At 46.1% G+C, this 5,488-nt stretch overlaps 1 protein-coding gene across 4 annotated transcripts in view; it reads right to left on the bottom strand.

Moving 5' to 3' along the window:
- The window catches only part of Arhgap44 (Rho GTPase activating protein 44), a 159,790-nt gene that overhangs the window by 58,402 nt on the left and 95,900 nt on the right, over nucleotides 1–5,488 (bottom strand). The window lies entirely within an intron of this gene.

Genomic DNA, 5,488 nt, shown 5'->3' with positions numbered 1-5,488 from the left:
ACCCAGGATAGCCAAAACAATCTTATACATTAAAGGAACTTCTGGAGGCATTACCATCCCTGACTTCAAACTCTATTACAGAGCTACAGTATTGAAAACAGCTTGGTATTGGCATAAAAACAGAGAAGTCGACCAATGGAATCGAATAGAAGACTATGTAAGTATTTTAAAACCACGAAAATTCCAAACTGTACAAACTGGTCTCAAGCATTTGGAAGAGGGGCTACTCCACCCGAACTGAAGGTAAGCTGTACGGTTAGTGTGTAGTGAGCACCGAGCTCACACTCACTTAGCTTCCCTAAAGTGAACCACAGTTCAGTTTGCTTGCTTCCTGTGTGTCTGACTGAGCCCCAAACACCAGCCACTTTTCCAGTTTGGCTCAGGGCACTAAACACTGGATGTATATGAGCTACGCCTTATTGAACTCATCTCCCCTGAACACATGGCAGCGTGGAGCAGCCTCTTTCCATCCACAACTGTCTTCCTGGGATCTTCCTCCACTACTTCTGGGGCTGGCCATGGCTCTGACCTGTATCTTTCACCCTACATCCACCTCTGTTTATTTATTTTGCCCTTCTGGGGAAGCAAAGTTATGGTTTAAAGCCACGGTCCTCGCATCCCTCTCCACGCTCTCTCTTTGCAGTTTGGAGGGCTGTTTCAACTTGCCAGCTTCCTCCATTGTTTTTGATGGCTCTGGGGGAGTCACACTTCTGGTTCTTCGTGAGAGCACAAGGCTTATTTCCAGGAGCTTGTGCCATCTTCTGGCACCGCTGTTCCGGGTCCCAAACCTCAGGCTCACATCAATGGTTTTTCCACTGCTCTAGGAGCTCAGCAGGCCCTTGCAGTTCGGAACTCAGGCCCTTCCATCTGGAAACCGCTCTCAGACGATTTCTTTCTATTGTCATTATAATTCCTTCCTCTCTTTCTGAAAACTCCTGCTACTTGAGCATGACTTCTGGAGCCATCCCTCTAATGGCTTTCCAAGTTTGTCTATCTGCCATGTCTTTGTCACCATGCTTGATTTTCTGGATGGTTTCCCCCAAATCATCTTTGACCGAGAATTTTGGATCTACAGTCATTTGTTTTCACATTCTCAAAAATCAGATTTGCTTTTGATTTCTGAATGCTCCTGCCTGGTAAACAACATCCTTCCGATTCCACTGCCTTCTCCTACCAGTTGAAAACACTGCCAATTCTTCATCTACAATCTTTCCTCCCATCCCCTCTCTAGTTCTTTCCAGTTGTATTTCTCTCGTGGATTGATGGAAGTTAGACTTCCCTTGGACGCTTGGGGACATCTAGTGCCTGCTTCTGTTTAAGGGCGGGGATGGCAAGCTTAGAGCCTGAGAGGGTGGCAAGGCAGCTGAGAGCAGGGTGAGCCATGGCACTCTCCCACCCTAACATCCTCACAGGCTTAGGCCCTTCCTTGGCGCTCCAGGAAGATGCTCCTTTCTACTTCCTTCCCAGGAGAGGTAAAACTCGGGGCCATGAGGCTGAGGTGGGTCACATCTGTTATGTTCAGGAACCCCCAGCCCTCCTCTCTAGTGCCTGGTACTGCTATACCTGCTGTGCATAGAGTTCAGTACTTTAAAAAGTGTTTCTGTTTATCTCCCAGGGAAAGCTGTGCTGGGGATGGACAAGAAGGGAAATCTCCTGCAGGTGTGGACTGTGAAAACTTTGCATTCCATGGGGTACCTGAAAGACTTACAATCCCATTCATTATTTTAATAACCTATTCCACCTCAAAGACCCACAGATGTGAAACCCTGGTGCCATCATTCCTGAGCATTAAGAGAATTCCTTGCTGTACTTTTTGCCAGAACTTGGTGTTCCAACTGCTGGTGGGAGGTTATTGTACTGGGATGTGCCTAAGAAGTCCCTGGCTTGTTACTTCTGTCTTTAGAGTGCTGTAGTCTCAAACCAGAGACTTCCCGTATGGTAAGCAAGTGTGCCACACTGGGCCTCATCCAGCCTGTCCTTGGTGATTCCTATACCTGAAAACTTAAAAAGGCACTGGTGCCTTTTCCTTGTTTTTGTCAACACTGTGGATTTATGTCTTTAAGGAAAACAAAAATGCCTGTGTTCTTACTTCAGTGGATTCTAGAAGGGAGCCAGATCGAGACTCCCTGTGGTGTCACTGTATCTCACCTATCTCTCCTATGTGCAGAGTGTGTTCACGTGCCTACAGTGTTCTATGTTTTAAAAAGACTCCCTGTGGTGTCACTGTATCTCACCTATGTGCAGAGTGTGTTCACGTGCCTACAGTGTTCTATGTTTTAAAAAGACTCCCTGTGGTGTCACTGTATCTCACCTATGTGCAGAGTGTGTTCACGTGCCTACAGTGTTCTATGTTTTAAAAAGACTCCCTGTGGTGTCACTGTATCTCACCTATGTGCAGAGTGTGTTCACGTGCCTACAGTGTTCTATGTTTTAAAAAGACTCCCTGTGGTGTCACTGTATCTCACCTATGTGCAGAGTGTGTTCACGTGCCTACAGTGTTCTATGTTTTAAAAAGACTCCCTGTGGTGTCACTGTATCTCACCTATGTGCAGAGTGTGTTCACGTGCCTACAGTGTTCTATGTTTTAAAAAGTTTGCCTTACTCCACTTCCACCTGTGATGACTGGAAGCACACACAGCGGAGGCCATCACCTTCTCTATTAGTTACTTTTCTCGTTGCTTCGATCAAATACCTGACAGGAAGCAACTTAAAGGAAGAAGGATTTCTTCTGACTTAGGGTCGCAAGAGATGCAGCCCATCGGGGCGGGGAAGGCAGGCAGCTGACAGCTCTCTGGCAGAAACAGCACACGTAACTACTTGCTCATATCTCAGCACAACCAGGAGGGAGGCCAGACGAGAGCGGCGCAGGCTATAGACCTCAAGGCCCTCCCAGGAGAGCAGCTCATCTTTTACTTAGACCCTGCCTTCTGGAGGTTCACGAACCTGTAGTCGCCAGCTGGGGACCAAATGTGCACACATACGAACCTATGTGATTTGTTTTCCACTCAAACCGCAGCGCCTACACCCACTATCTCCTACCTCCCTCTCTCCTCTGTGGACAGTTTTCTCTTCCAGTCCTGTTTGTTTCCTTCTATTAATTTCTTTTCTTTTTGCTACTTTGGAAGATAGACATTTTACACGTTCTACTTCTGTCCTTCTGTCCCTGTGCGCTGGTAGTTCTTTCCAAGGTTGTCTCCTAGAAGACATCACAGGATCTCTTCTACACGTATATATAGGGTCTCACACTGTGGCCTAGGCAGGTCTGGAACTCACCTGCTAGCTTAGACTGTCCTTCAACTTTTATCAATCCTCCTGCCCCAGTCTCCTGAGCATTGAGAACACAGGTGTAAGCCACCACACCAGGCTTCCTATTCTCTTTGCTTGTCTAATACACATAAATTTGAAGGTAATATATCTTATTTATTTATTTATTTATTTATTTATTTATTTTTTATGTATACAATATTCTGTCTGTGTGTATGCCTGCAGGCCAGAAGAGGGCACCAGACCCCTCTACAGATGGTTGTGAGCCACCATGTGGTTGCTGGGAATTGAACTCAGGACCTTTGGAAGAGCAGGCAATGCTTTTAACCTCTGAGCCATCTCTCCAGCCCCAAGGTAATATATCTTATTTTCCTTTCAAAACACACAAGATCTGAAGACAGTGCTCCTTCCCCAGTGTCTCCTGTTGTTACTATATAATGATGGAGTTTTACCAGGCTATTACCCACCAAATTAATCATTCTGTTGTTTTTTTTTAATTTAATACTTGTATTTTGTTTATAGTGAAAGACAGTAAATAAGCCACCCAAATCACGCCACTTTGGCATAAGGATTATTCTGAGGTGAAGGCAAATAAGAAAAAAAAATATCAAAAGTAGGATCTTTCTCCCCACTGCCCACCAAAATGCAAGAAATGGATTTACAAACATGCTCCTCCCTCCCTTCTACCTGGAAGAGCAGAAATGAATCACCAGGCACCTCCAGACCCCAAGACAGAGCCACAGGAACCCAAGCTGCAATCTTTGCCAACAGGTCCTGCCTTCTGTTAGCTCCCCATGTCTTTCCCCTCCCACAATCTGCCACCCCAGAAACTCCTCTCCCTTTGTCTTGTCATTGCTTCTTAAACTGTTAGTCTCTTGTCAAGATGCTGTGCAAACCCACGTCCTACCACCGGTTACTCATTGCTGAAGTGCCCCACGTGCGTGCTCTGCACGTGCTGAGAAGACATGGCTGCTCTCCTGACGAGCTGTCAGCTGTTAATCTTCTAGAAAGGCTAGAAGGACAACAAACCTTTTCCTCCCTTGCAGCAGTAATCTCACGTTCTTCTATGCTGTGCGCATGTCACAGCTACCCACTGGACACAGTCCACTTCAGGAAACTTCAGTCTGTTCAATATACAAAGTGTCCCTTCATGGTGACTCCGTAAGCACTAACCCTCTGCCTGAAAAATCCCTTTATTTCCCCCTTAGTCTTAGATAATGACTTCATTTAGCATGAAAGTCCAGTGTTCTTCAATTGGCACTCGGTACTTGAACACATCCTCTACCACCCCTGGCATTTATGTGGCTCGTGAGTGGTCTGTTATCAGTTTAATGCCCTGCAATAGGTGATCATCTTTTTTTCCTCTGGCTGGCTTTGAATCATGGATTCCCTTCTACAGATCTCCTCCACTTTAGAGACACGTTCGTCTTCCCAGCTAGAGCTGAGAATCACCCACTGCAAACGTCCCGTTTCCTTCTTTGGAACCCCCTCTAGGCAGAGCCAGTGACTGCACAGTCCCTGTTGCCTCGCAGTGTAACGGCTCACAGCTTTGGTAGGGTGTCATTGTGTTTCTTCCAAGTTTATAAACTTTGCATTGGTGTACAATCTCCACTTCAGCTCAGCAAGTGTTTACCAGCACTCTACTTTCAGTCTTAGAGTTCTTTCTGGGTTTTGCTGGTTTGTTTGATTCAAATCTGCCCATATGATTTAGTTTCTTTGTCAAGGACTTTGTCTTTGGTTCATTACACAATTCCACTCTAGTTACTATTTTGTACGTTTCTGTGCCATGCTATTCTTTCTTCTTAGAGTGCTGAACTGCCTGCTGAGTGGAAGTCACTGATGATTTCCGCTCCAAATTAGCTCGGCTTCTCCTGCTGGGAACCCCACAAGTTCTGACACCTGATAGAAGTCACCGGTTTGCTCCACTTGAGCCTGGGGATCTCGCTGACCTTTGCCAGGCTTAAGTTCCCTTTCTCACGGGGACTTGCCTGATGTCACAGACAACACCACTTTGCCTGGGGGTTCTGATTTTCATCATAACATTATCTCCTTTCACACCTAGAATTCAGATGATGCTCGTGCTCCATGAGGAGTCTTAGTCCTCGCATTACAGATGGAAACATACCTAGATTTCACACACACACACACACACACACACACACACACACACACACACAGAGAGAGAGAGAGAGAGAGAGAGAGAGAGAGAGAGAGAGAGAGAGAG

The sequence above is a fragment of the Microtus ochrogaster genome, chromosome 7 (assembly GCF_000317375.1).
Source record: "Microtus ochrogaster isolate Prairie Vole_2 chromosome 7, MicOch1.0, whole genome shotgun sequence".
Lineage (NCBI taxonomy): Eukaryota > Metazoa > Chordata > Mammalia > Rodentia > Cricetidae > Microtus > Microtus ochrogaster.
This window is presented reverse-complemented; position numbering and strand designations above follow the sequence as displayed.